The sequence below is a fragment of the Charadrius vociferus genome, unplaced genomic scaffold (assembly GCF_000708025.1).
Source record: "Charadrius vociferus isolate BGI_N301 unplaced genomic scaffold, ASM70802v2 scaffold39, whole genome shotgun sequence".
Taxonomy (NCBI): Eukaryota; Metazoa; Chordata; class Aves; order Charadriiformes; family Charadriidae; genus Charadrius; species Charadrius vociferus.
In genome coordinates, this window is record NW_009650188.1 from 2,926,451 (window position 1) to 2,940,945 (window position 14,495).

Here is a 14,495-nt window from a genome sequence, read left to right on the forward strand (position 1 = left end):
ACAGTAAGTAGCTGCCACAAATTCTAGATATCCTGGTCTCTGTTGAGGAATAACCTTTACCATCTGAGATACATACAGCTGGTAGAAGAGCAAACAGAATGCAGTATATTCCAGACCACAGAATCATATTTTTAAAACAACAGTAAAACCCCAGCAAACAGAATCCCATACGTACCACACAGACCTTTTCCACTAAGCTCCTAGCTCTTCTGATCATTTCAGAATTCCCCAAAATTACTTGTTTAGAATTTAATGATACTAGTTCATACATCTGTAACCTTTGCATAGTCATCCATTTGGACCAACTGCAGACTGGAAAAGATCTTACCTCCACTTTGGCAAAAAGTTCTTATGCAACTAAATAAGGAAGAAAGTATTTCATATTTTGAGGTCACTTTTAAGGACTGGAGTAGTAAGACGTTTAAAACGTCTAACAACTTAACTCAGCAATTCTTGTGTGGTTTTCTTGCTTCTCTCTGACCAGGTCCATTTCAGTATTTTGTAGCTTCATTATACATACGAAAAAAACATTTTTACATACACGCAGGAACAGAACAGCATTCTGTATAAGCTACGATATTTTGTTGTCTTGGTGAAGAAGTACAGTCAGGCATGGAAAGGGGAAGAGTTGTGTAAACGTTTAGGTAGAAAATTAGCTTCTTTATCCACAGTTTTTGGCAGGGACAAATCAAATCTTACTATTGCCAAGTGAAATAACTGTATTCCCTATGTTATGGTCTTCCATTTAATATGTTTCTGTATACGTTTGAGGCACATTATACACCATTCCTCACCTTCAGGAGAAAGATTACTATTCCCCATATTTTTCAGACATCCCATCCTAGCTGATGTAAGCACAGACAACTGCATCACAAACTCTCTAGATCTGTATTGTATACACTGCGTTTTTAAACCTCTAGACAAAAGAAGTCTTTATTTTTAACACAAGTTTAACATGTTAAGAGACTCCTTCAGCAATATTAGTTATCTTTTAGGCAGTCCTATCTTCTTAAATCCCATACCCCATCTCTATTTAGCCTAAAAATACACAATCAGTTAAGTTAGGACAGGTAACCTGTACAATTAGCTTCCCAGGATTTTGAAGTCTTAAAAGCGTTACGTAAATACTAGCATAATCCCCACCTTTCCTATTCAACACAGCTAGGATATACAGTCCCTGCCACCTCCACTCCAAGGACTATATTTTGGCTAAATTTGGAGAAGGATGAGCTGGAATGACTTAAGGCAAAGCACATAATTCAAGACTTAAACCTGCTGAAGATTTCCAAGAACCTTCAACTCCTGGTGCCTCAAATGCCCATCTGTGAAGTGTGAAACATCATAAAAAACACTACATGAAAGTTTACTCATAACTGGGACACATTAGCACTTCTCTCAAAACAGAGAACAAGAAACAAATCCAGAAAGACTTCTCATACACTATTTTAAGCACACTAAAAGCAGTTAAGGGGCAAAAAACCATCATATACAAATTTGTCATTTGTATCCAGCCATAACTCCACTTTTCCCAGAATAGCTTTGTTTCTAGTACACGGAAGAATGTGGTGCTGGTAAGTTCTAGAACTAACGCAACTGAAAAAAGAAGCTATTTTGCCACGCGCTCAATTGATGTTGGAGGCAGATGTTTCCAAATTCAGTGTTATTAATTTCAAGATACCACTGTGCACAGAAGCCCAGATAAATAACATGGCATTAAAAATTTCAGCTAGAAAGGAAAGGTTTCATTTCAACTGTTAAGTCTGGCATATTAGATCTTAGAACCTCATTGAAGAAGTTGCCTAACTGTAAAACCTAAGCATAATCTGCAGCTAGATACTAAATTCTGAAAAACTACTGTGTGATCTTCAGAAAAGAGACTAACTTCGATCACTTACAGAAATATAAAGCCAATTTAAAGCAGAGAAACATAGGATACTGGATTCAATGTACTTGGAACCCAAAAAAGCCTTCTTCCTGCTTTATTTGTAACCCATTATAAAGGAACCCTATAATTTTAAATGAACACTCAAAAATATTGTGTAATTATTGAATACTTGGTTTTGCGCAGAGAAAGTTGCACATAAATAACAAATGGAATTACAATTAAATGTACTGATTTCACTTCTGTCAACATTTGTAAACAATACACACTAAGTAACAATCTCTTATTGACGACCTTACATTTACAACTTTCTAGTGCTCAAAGCATCATTCCAGGACTGAGGTTTTCAGGCCTAATTTTTAATTAAAAACCACAAAGTTTTGGCCATTTATCCCGCTATTAAGAATTTTTAATAGCCAAAGCACTAGTCAGCTTAATATGACATGAAAACAAGCTTCAAAACCCCCCAGTAATGCTTAAGTAGCAAAAGTCTCTGTCAAATCAGAATATCTAATAAAAAAGCCTCTAAGGTCAGGATTTCCCTTGTACCCTGAGCAATTTGCAGCAGGGTTCATTGTCAAGTAGGTTGTTGCTAAGAGGGCTAAAAATTGTAGTAAAGACTTCTGGGACTTTTGAGCTTCTATTTCATGTGTCTCAGACAGCTCTACGACCTACAAGAATAGAAGCTGTCCAGATTTTCAGAGTTCTGCGTAGATATCTCAACTCATTCTTGAACAAGATCTATACTAAGCTTTATTTCCTTCCAAAATCAGGCTAACACACATTTCCATCTCCATTTTTCTTCCCTATCTCTAGATTTTGGGCTCACCAGTTTTCAACAGAGCTTGAAAGAGGGTACACAATGGAAAGACTGCATTGATTCTATAAATTCTGTGAAGGTAGGTAGCAGAGTAGGGGAAAAAAAACACCCCTTAATCACCATCTCTTCTGTACCCATCACATCAGAAGAAAAACTGTAGCACAGGCTGATCCCTGAGGCACTAGACAATCTATAGAGGAGTATTGCTAATGGCCACCAAACGGAAAATCAAAATTAATTTTGCTCCTTAGAACCAAAGCACTCTATAATGAGACAAAGCTGTAGCAAAGCAGGCTTTGCTAGTTCAATTATTCTTCAAATCGCTCCCCTTTAAAGTCTAAGAAAGTCCTTCCAAAACACTACCAAAACTAGATATGTCAGGTGGAAAACAGATCATGACAGAAGAAAGCCATTTTAGGACATTATCCCACAGATGCATCTCACAAAAATGCAGTCTGTGCGTGCCAGAAATAAGCATCCACAAATATGTCTGCATCAGTTCTAAGAGACATCTAACAACAGTCCAAATAGAGCTACTAAGCTAAGCAATGAAAAACAACCAAAATTAGCCACCCACAAAAAGTCTACACAGAAACTAACTTTACCACAAAGCATATGTTAGCTTAAACTAGCGATATATAGAGCAAGCAAATCTTTTGCTGCCTTAGAAAGACTGGAAGGCAGCTTGTTGAACTGTCTTCTGTGAGAAATACGAGTCACCTAGAATATGGCCTTTCAACAGGACAACCAGCAACAAACCACAACATCTTGGGGAACTTTCATTAGGAGTCTCTCAAGTCTAACATGGCACTCACCAACAGCAGTGACTAACACTTTTAAAGTAAACTTTTTAGGACATCCCACAGCAGAAAAATATTAGCACGGACTAAAACAATCTGTCAGTTCTATTAATTTTTTTCCAGGGCATTCTTGAGAACAAAAGGAAAAATGAGCTAAGAGCAGCTGGCTGGAGTAAAAAAAAAAAAACACAGATCAAAGGACAGCAACCATGCAAACCTTAAATTTGTCTCTATCCACAGATTTGAATATATATTTAACTATATGTGCATGAACATTTCATTTAACATGCACAAAAATCATATTCATGTGGAAGAGCCCTGCCAAAAGATCTATAGGATCAATCATGATCAGCATGTCTTTTTAAATGTGCCCATATAACAAGAGATCAAAAAGCCACAGACAAGATAAACTCCCACTGGCAATAAAACTGTCGAAAACGCACTAAATATTTTCATATGTCACACAGCTTCTTTTACCTAAGATAATTTCTGATACCTGTACTGTTTATGAAATCTTCTCCTTCTGAAGTGACCTCAGTTATCAGAGAGGTTCTGGTCCCCCCCTCACATGCAGAATGATGCTAACAGAGCTAGTTAAGAACTCTAGGAAAAGAAAGGACAGTTTTCATTTCGTTTAGTTTGAGGATAATTTTTTTTTCATATTTACATTTAGAGTATAAAATAAAGCTGTTCAGCATTTTGACAAATATTATCTACAGCAATACTGTCACCCAGGGATCCAGTACTTTCAAGGTTTCTGTATGTCACTTTCTTCCATGTTTTACACCAGCGACTCAAGTTTGGTCCCCCACTTTCTACTGGATAATAGAAGCTGTTCATCAACACAGCTTTTGTACTTACTTTTGCCTTTTAAAAGGAAGGAAAGAGATGGTGTAAAGAGGCACTCATATGTATGGCTATTCTTATGAAAAGAAAGCTGAAATTAGTAAGCACCTCCCTAAAATTTTTATTCAGTTCTCAACCATTGTACATGTAGAAGGCGTTAATACCTTTGTCTACTTTAGCTTTATAATCACACTTTTAAGTACTCTCCTGGCTGTAGGTTCTTCCACATTTGAGATATAAACCCAGTTTTATCAGTGGAGGAGATTCAAATCTAAAACGTACAATGAGCTATCTATGAAACATTTAAAAAAATAGCATAAGACTGGCTACAGAAGGCATGTTACAAATTATCAAAGAACAAAAAGCCATGGTTTTGCGATGTACAAAGATATCAGGTTTTAAAGGTTAACAGGTACTAAAAGAGAACCAAACAATGACTAACTTTTTTTTTTAAAAAACATTTTCTTTTCATCTTTGTAAAGAGATGGCCACCTACTGAAGTAAAGCAAATGCTCTTGAAACTAAAAGTAAGGCTCTCTCCAAATCCCTGCACAGAATTCTTTTGGCTATGTGAACATCCAATGCAGCTCTTTAAATCCTTATCACATCAAGCAGAATGAAGAAGTGGTTCAACTGAAAAAAAAAAAATAAATCTCTTTTCCAAGGGAAAAAGCTGGAAGGACAAAACACTGGCATCACCTCTGTCACTGGAAGAGGCTGAAGAAGGGAAATTAAATTTCAGTTTAAAATTTTAAACTAAAGCCGCAATGCTTCCAATTTATTTAGGCACCTATCTCTTGCTACAGTCAACGGGGATTTATTATCTACAGGGTATGACTGGATCTCAACTCCCCAGCCTGTGACACAAAGCAGCAGAGTGGCTAGCAACTTTTTATGGGTAGTTTCACTATTACCATTCCAAAGCTCACCAAGAGCCAGCAACACATTTAACTTTTACTTTGTAGCTACTAAGACACAGACTCATTGGGGCTTCCCAGAGAACAAACATTTGTAAGGAGGCAGCATATCAACCACAGAAAAAGAGACCTAAGAAAGCAAGAGATGTGCCTCCCAAGCAACAGGCAACGAATGATGTCTGGAGTACAGACACCTGCTAAGCAGCAGCAGATGAAAAGGTGACTGAAAGGGAGTTCAGGACCGACTAACAACGAACCCCTGCCCTTCTTCCCAGCAGGGAAAAAGCATTTCCTCAGACTCCTGCTCCTATGTCTTTACATTCAGCTTTTTACTCTTTCTAGTAAATTTACATCCTCTGTAAACGAAGGACAATAGCTGTGTCTTTTAAAGATAAGTTTACAATTAAAATAGAAATAAATTTTTAAAAGTATCAAGTATCAAACAAGGTCAAATTAAAAAAATCCCTTTAACATATTTTGTATCTTCACACTACTTACAGATGATAAACTTACAGCTCCAAAGCTCCCCCCTCGTTTGTCCCATTAGACACTATTTCCACAATTTCAGAAGAAAACAGTATTAAGAATGTAATTCTTCGAATTACCAGAAGTTAGATAATGAAAAGGGGTACAAGTATCACCAGAGAGTTTCAACAAAAAAGCCTCTACTATTGCCTACAACTTCCTAGTCTAGAACATCATTAGATTTATCACTGCACTTTTGCGTTCCACCACTCACGCAAAGCCACTCATACTCTCCCTGTGGACACCTAAAGTACAGTTGAGTAAATTCAAGAGTAACTAGACAGCTTATCCCAAATTAAATACACAAGCATCCTAAAAGCCATTCTGCTTAGAGCATTTACATCAGAATTCTGAACTGAAAATCCAACATCTGTTATCTCCAGCAGCAGGACCTTTAGGTCCACAAGACTCCTACAGAAATCCTCTCCCCTACCTACTCTAGCATTCAAGTACCCTCAAAGAAGTGAAATGCGCAATGTCCAGACTCAGCCTTAAGTCTCTAATCTTCTGTGTAGCCAAAAAAATATTGATGACTGGCTTAAAAGATCTAGACAGAAGTGATTTTCATTTGGCTTCTGAGTTTAGAAAATTTACTTTGGTCATTTTTTCAAACTTCTTTGCAACAGAGGATGGCCACAAAGACGAGCAGAGGGGTGAAGACAGGCTGAGAGTTGGGGTTGCGCCTGGAGAAGAAAAGGCTCCAGGGAGACCTTATAGCAACTTTCCAGTAGTATCTGAAGAGCGCATACAAGAAAGCTGGAAAGGGACTTTTTACAAAGACATGTAGTGACAGGACAAGGGGTAATGGCTTTAAACTGTAAGAGGGTAGATTTAGAATAGATATTAGGGAAAAAAAATTCAATATGAGGGTGGTGAAACACTGGAACAGGTTGCCCAGAGAAGTTGTGGATGCCCCATGCCTGGAAGTGTTCAAGGCCAGGCTGGATGGGGCTTTGAGCAACCTGGTCTAGTGGAAGGTGTCCTTGCCCATGGCAGGGGGGTTGGAACTAGATGACTTTTAAGGTCCCTTCCAACCTAAACCATTCTATGATTCGATGAAGGATAGTTCTTTAGGCTAATACACTGATGGAATTTGCATACAACCAAATAATAAAGAGAATGGACTACTGATGGTTGAAGTAAACATGGGTTCATATTTAAAGAAATAGTTTTCTGTATGTCTGCTGGCCAACTCAAATAGTAATGACTGACAGGCTAGTGGAATGAGCTTACAATTCTCTTCAGGGCAAATCCCAGTTTAGGTTGAGACACAATAAAACAGCAATGCAAAACAAACCTTGTTTCTCACTGATACATGAATAAAAAGCTTCCAGAGCCTGAAAAGACTACATTGTATATTATATAAGAACATAGTTACTAGACTGAAATTTCACCAGTGGGGTATAGTGATCACGTAAAATATAACAGTTTTCACTGGTATTACAAGCATCTAGCTCATTTACTCATAATTTCTACATAAACCAGACTAGTGGAAAGAAACTGAATACCACCACCACAGCTCAAGTGACAAAGATCAGTAACTACTACTAACTGCACTGTATTAGAAGCACTCCCTCAAGTACCAGCCCATTTTCAAGTTATCAAAGCACATTTAAACTGCTTCTTTGACAGAAAGGATTTTTCAAAATATTCCAGTAGAGACTGACAGTGCATGCCACACGTAAGTCAGAACTAGCACACCATAAAGCTAATGCACTAACACAACACAGCTATTCTTGCTGTGTTCCAATAATCCTCAAACATAAATTAGAATAATTTAGATGTTTTGCAAGATTACCAAATACATTCCAACTAAAAATGTATTCATTTCTGAAAATGTAAGATCCAAAACTTATTTGCAGCTCGCTTTTAAGGCAGGATATTTTATTCCTTCTTTATTTCTTCCTGACAATTTCTTTGCAAGTCTTTATTTCTTTGTCACTAAGCATTAGAGCAAATTTTTTGCAAGACAGATTTTTAATTTTCCAGTTTCATGCAGCTGGTTAAGAAACTTTTTAAAACTCCAAATTTTAATTGTGGCTTGAGTTTTGAAGTGCTGGAAGGAAGCCAGGACCAGAAAAAAAAAAAACAAAACAGTTTCTATACAATTAAAGAGACGATCATAATGAGATGTGTTCTTATTACTTCTGGGAACAGAACAATGTAAGCGCTTTCACCCAATTAGCTTTTCAACTTGCAGATGCCAAATGAGATTTTTATTTTCAAGGTTTGCAAAAGCGTTTATTAAAGAAATTTCTATTATTTAGAAGAATAAGAAAACGTCAAAGCTCTCAAAATTGAATCACTGCCTATTCGAGAAAAAGATAAGGGAATAAATTAAGGCAAATTCTTGCAGAAACAAGCCATGTACCTGCTATCAAAGTACAGTATTCAAATAGCAGGTTGGTAGACAGCGCTTTTCTCTGAATACAGAAAACTAATGTGACCTGTCTTAATTATCGGAATTCTTCTTTAACTAAAAAAGTTAAAACTATTCACTAGGCTTCTTACAAACTAATTTAGGTCTGTTTATCCAGACCACAGCCACTCTCTGTAAAGGCATCTGTTAATGTTTAAGATCACAAACAGTCCCTTAAAAAAATTACAAACACACTTAGCCTGCTGTCACAAGTACCACTCTGTTTCCTGCTCAACCGCATCATGCCATCCAGCAGAAGCCTGGCATAGCATTGTCCCCACACACACAGAAAACAACATGGGGAGTCTCCTTCTCAGTGGCATCCTGAGTAGCAGTTCCTCTGTCAGGCTGAGAACAGGGGAGCAGAAGGGAAGTCCACAGTGGGGCTGCAAAAGAAGCTAGGCAACAGATGACATACAGATGTTCCCATGTCTGTTCAACTACGAGTGCTGAAAATATTCAAATGGTCAGCACTTCTCTGCATTTACTATACTTAGAGTTAATTGCACAAAAAGAATAATCAGAACTGGTGATGATGGTGGGTTTGAGGATCCATTCACAAGAACAAAGGAAGCAGAATTGCTTGCACCCTACAGCAAAAAAGGTATGAGCAAGAAGTCTCCACATGTTACTGGGTTTTCTCTTATTTCTAAAGATACAAAATAACAGCAAGCTGTGGTTCCCTTCTGGCTGCACTTGAGCAGATCTGACTCCAGCTGCAGGCTGAACAGGGCTCAGGATCTGTTCCTCTGCAGGCGGCTGTCTGAGATAACTCACCAGAAACAACAGCTGAGCCGAACAAGGGTTCCCTCCTCGAGTCAGCCACAGTGTTTGGTGCAACAGACTTCTTTTTAGGAAGCTGACAAAAGATAATCAATAGGTACATGAAAATAGACCAGATTCCCAACAGATGAGCAGCAGAAGTTGCAGCCATTTAAAACTACCCATCTCTCCACTGTTTCATTTTTAACTTTCGTTTTAACACTCTTGCTGCAAAAGCCCTTGCACTTCATTACAGACTCTGAAACAATGTCATTTAAACTGATGGCATATTTCCAACCCTCCCCACCCACCCCATGTTGAACTGGGCAGTAGAAGAGGGCAGGACAGATTAAGATACAAATGTAAAGCCTTTCCTTGCTGTGAATAACTTGAAGAATCTTTTCCAAGACTTCCATTTCCTGCTCCTTTACCACAGTTTCCAAGCCCCGATGTAATAATTAACATTTCTTAACAGAGGAAGTGACACTTCATTTCTGTGTTCTTCTCAAGGAACCACAACTCACTTTAAGCAGTGGATTTCTGTCCACATCATACCTTTCCCCACCCTTAAAGTATCCCTGACCTCAGCTGCAGGTAAGTAAAGGTTTTATGCAAAACTTGGTTTTCCAAAGCTCCTATTCATAGATCAGTCCTTAAGTAACATAAATAGTTACATCTAAGGTTTTTAACTTCAGAAAGCAGTTCGATACTGCTTTGAAATAATGTTCAGGCAAGCTCTTCTATTCATGAGAATATTTTGGAAGTCCACAAGAACCACTCTAGGGCCATCCTTAAGGATTTTAATTTCTCTTTAGAACAGATGTGCCAAAATGAATTCCCTCTTCTCTAGCTACTTTTCCCAACTTTTTTCTGTTCACCTCCTCAAGGTACTTTTGTTATTGAAGGGTCCCACCCAACAATGGAAGCACAGTCATCAAGAGTAGGAATCTACAGAATAAACAACTTTGTATAAAGTTCTGTACAACTTTAGCGTGACAAAAAACTGTTCAAAACCAGTTACTCTAATCAGTTATGTAATGACTTAAGCTACTTGTCACCACCTTCAAAACTTCCCACTTTGCTCAATACCCAAATTCCGAGTTGCCTTTAACTCCTACCATATTCCTAACTTGATTCATGTCCATCAAAAATAATCATAATTTCTCCTCTGTATTAAGAGACGTTACAGTATATTTGCTTTCAAGGCTATCAAAGATACTACCACTGTGATAGCGAGAGCCAGGGTTGCCAAATGTACCAGCTTACAATACACCATTGACAGCATCAATAGAAAAACTACACTCCTGTGCATATAAAGGTGATAGAATTTGCTCCTTGGTCTGGTCCAGCTTGGAGAGAGCTCATGGCTGCCTGCAAACAGACTCTTCTACCTGCTGCCTGTTATCCTCTAGATCTCTGGTTACATGGTTTTTTTCCCCTGTGACTCACTGGTTTCCTGGAGCAGAGACCATCTCCTTCACTGAAAGGATCCTCAGCATGTAAGAGACCCAGCTGTGAAAATCACTGACAACAGTTCTGGACAGCATTGGTTAAATTACAGTAAGGGTCAACTTCAGCCCTCTGCTTTAGACTGGATTCATTCATGTTTTGTTAAAATAAAGAAATAAAGAAAGATGAGCAGCTAAATTAGAAAAGCCTCATCAGCACACCCAGCTTTATGTATGTGCCTTTCAGATTTACAGACCCCATTTTCCATGGAAGCAAACCTGCAACCGCAAAATGGCGACAGATGAAGTTTAACGTCTTCAGTTACTCTTGGTTCTCTCTGTATTTTGCTTAGAAAAAAAATATCCCATGCATCCCTTGATACTCTTTCAAGATGCAGTAGGTAAATAATTAAGAAGGCTCAATATATTATCAAAATACTTATCAAGACTTTTCTTTATCCAAAGCTAAGTGTATATTACAAAGCTCTGTTCATGCCGATAGCTTGATTTGTGGCATGAAAAAATGTCTCCTAACCAAGGTGACTCCCAGCAAATTAACCAAGTAGCTGTATCACAAGCCAAAGGCAAGGTTTTTCATACTAGAACACATCTTTCCTACAGACTATTGGCATACAGGCATTGGCAAGAGAAAATGTTATCCTTCCTCCTCACTAGAACACTTCTGTGTACCTATATATACACCTAGATACACCTGTACAGGAAGCTCAGATGGTCCTAAACACTATTATAAAACAAGCCCTGTAAACACAATAATTTATTTTTTGCAAAATGAAAACATCAATGCATTGATCTAAAGACACCGAGGTCCTTCAGTGGAATATCTGGTTACTTTGAAATACGAGAAATATTTAAGTCCTGAAGTATATTGTGTTAAATAGGGAGAAAATCACTGGCTTCTCAAACAAAATAAGGATGTTCCTGCACTTCCACCTTAGCTGAAGATTCAAATTAGTTAAATAACGTTTCTTTTGACAAGACTAAATTAAACTTTTACTCCTGCAAACACAATTAAAGTCTATAGTCATGATTTTAAAGTGTAAGTTAAAATGTATAAACACTTAAATCTAGGAATATTAGAGATTATCTGCTTACAAATAATAATTTTAAAACAAGCTGTACCTGTTTACGTAATTTAATGAGGACAGTCTGAAAAGGTTTGCTTTTCTAAGCAGAGAAAGTTTGATTTGCTAGCTTAAGCAAGCAACGCAGCAAAAAATGGGCAACCTAGCCATTGCTGGTTTTACTATGAAAAACCTTTGGTACCTCTGAGAATCATGAGCTACATCTTACATCACAACTAACTAAAACTTGAGTAAAGCTGCCATTTCACTTAGGAGTCAATTGTACATTGATTTAAAGAGGTATTTAATAGACTCTCTCAGTCACTAGGCACTGGGTGATGCCACAGTTCTTCAGGCACTACTTCTGCATTTGATGGACCTGAATATAAAATGCAGTAATTCCTGTCTCTGGTGTTGTAAGCCCCTGAAAGTGTAACATGCATTATTTTCAAATACGTATCAGTTAAGATTTATCACCATCACACTTTGGATTGAAGATATATAATGTTGATTCTGCGCTATAATTTTACTGTTAACAAAGAGTGTCAAATACATAAAACCACGAACAATGTGAATGATACACAGCTTATCCCTTTAATACGTGTTTGCAATCTGTAACAGACTAGTTCGTTAGCATTTAGTTAGAATGTTATGTAATGGTTGAGGTATTTGCAATAAAAACAATCTATTTCTGTTAGCCTGTTCTTCATAGACATAAAAGCTGTCTTCATCTGATTTTTATTAGGACTTCATCTTCCTCTGCTCTTCATGCATTTTTTTTTTTAAAGACTTCTGTCCATTCCATTTTCATTTCAGCACATGCACACAGCATTATTTCCTCCCACCTCCTCACACAAACATCAGCTTTTATTTTCACACCTGCTTTCACCAATGAGAAGATCCTATGGGGTTTTGTGAAACCCAGACCCGAAAAAAGGTAAGGGCATGAAGCTGAGCGAAGAAAAAATTCCCTACAGAAGATGAACAACTGGTTCTACCAGTAAAACGCCACTGGCAGTCCCGTCACTACAAGCCCAACATCCATCCCCAACTAGTGAAAAGGTGTTGCATTTTCAGGGCGGAGCTTTTTTCCCCCCTCAAACTCTCCATTAACTGTATACAGCCTCTGAAGATGGCCCACTCTTCCTTCAACAGAAGGACAAGGAATATTTTTTCTTTGCTCACATCTCCAATACACTACGCAAGGGTTTATTCCTCTGCAAGAGCACACTACAAAAGGGTTTAATCATTCTGCAAAAGCAGCTACCTTTTTCTTTCTATCTCCACATCTAAGCTTCTTATCCATGCCACCCTTATATGGCATTTAGACTACATTTTCTACCTTCTCTCCACTTTCACATCACTCCCTTTAGTTAGCCTGGAAAATATGCTGGAATAAAGGGCTTGCACTTTCAGTAACCTAGGACACCTGGCTGCCTTCAACACCATACAACATACAAGGACTCCAGCAAGCAAGTTATAGCTGTAGACTGATGTAACTATTTTTACAGGTTGCTCTACAAAAAGCTAGGTTTCCCATTATGAAGTCTAAATGAGAGTAAAGAAATGATAAATTGCTACTAAACTGCAAAGAGACAGAATATTTCTATCAGCAAAACTCACAGAAATGACTGCGTGTTGATTTATACATATTTTACAAGCTATTACTTACCAAAGCAACATACTTTGTACAGGAAACACATACACTAAGGCAGAGTTCTAGGTGACAGAGATGCTCACAGGCCATAAGCCTAGTCTCCACATACAAGCACTGGCCTATGCCAATTCTCACTCGAGTTTAAACAGCCACCTTTTAAGCACACACTTCCACCAAAGTGGTCATACTCCTCACTCACTAAGCACAATATTCTGAGGGACAAATTGCCTTTTCATTGAATATTCAGCAAGTTCAAAAATCTCCCAAAACTTTGAGATTCCTTAGTCCCAAGGAGACTGTAGCAGAGTTGCACTAAAACACCCCAAAATTCACTTTGAAGAAAAATTCTCTAAATTATGTAATTCAAAGAAAATGGACAGCCATGCAGCTCCTGGGAGTCAGTATTAAATGGTAATCCTTTTGTTTCTCACTGATGGACAAATGAGATCATGTCCTGTTTCCTCCCTGCTTCAAAAGCGGTTTCTTGTCTGAGCAGAGCTCTTAAGACTAGACAATGGCTAGGCCTGATACCTCACTGCAGAAGAAACAAAGCTATTAAAAATTAGAGTCCTGTTCCTTCTGCTGGAAATAATGCTAATTTCTACTAACACACCTATCTGACCCCAGTAATCAAAGACCAACAAGGAAAAACAGTCCTTCCTCAATGATACAGAGTTCAAGACCTTTCACAAAGGAACAAGCTTACAAAATACGTGTGAGGCACAAAAAGGAAAGAAATAGAAAAATTCAATTCAATGCCCAGCACCACGCTCTCATGCACACTCCCCTTTCCCATAAAGAGGGCCTGAACTGGAAACTATCTGGGCCATTTTTAGCCCCAAAAATTTTCAATCCCTGCATCCCTAGGTGATGGCTCCCATCCTGCCCACTGCATTATGCCCACTGCAGACTGGCTGCCTGAATTTTAGCCGTGTCATCTAACCATGCTCACACAATCCTTTAAATGCTACCAATAAGAACACCCCTGACTCTACTCACCCCACCCCTACAAATCTTGCCGCTAAGAGCAGAAACAATACCTTCCTGAACGGTGTTTCACTCAGTCCTACATCGAATAACCCCGGAACAGCATTTTACTGTACATCTCCAGAACTGTGGATGAATATTTCAGAGTTAGAAAACTAAAGCGCCGTGCCCTGCATGTGCCTCCCGCACCCCCTAAGAAAAAGCTCCCCTGCCCCCCGCGTTTCTAGAGGAAGAATCACAGCCACAAAGTGAGCGCAAACGCACGAAGGGGACGGCACGTTTCTCAAGTAATCTCCCGAGAGAGAGAGGAGAGACCTGGAATCGTTAAAAAAAAAAGGGGGGGGAGGGGG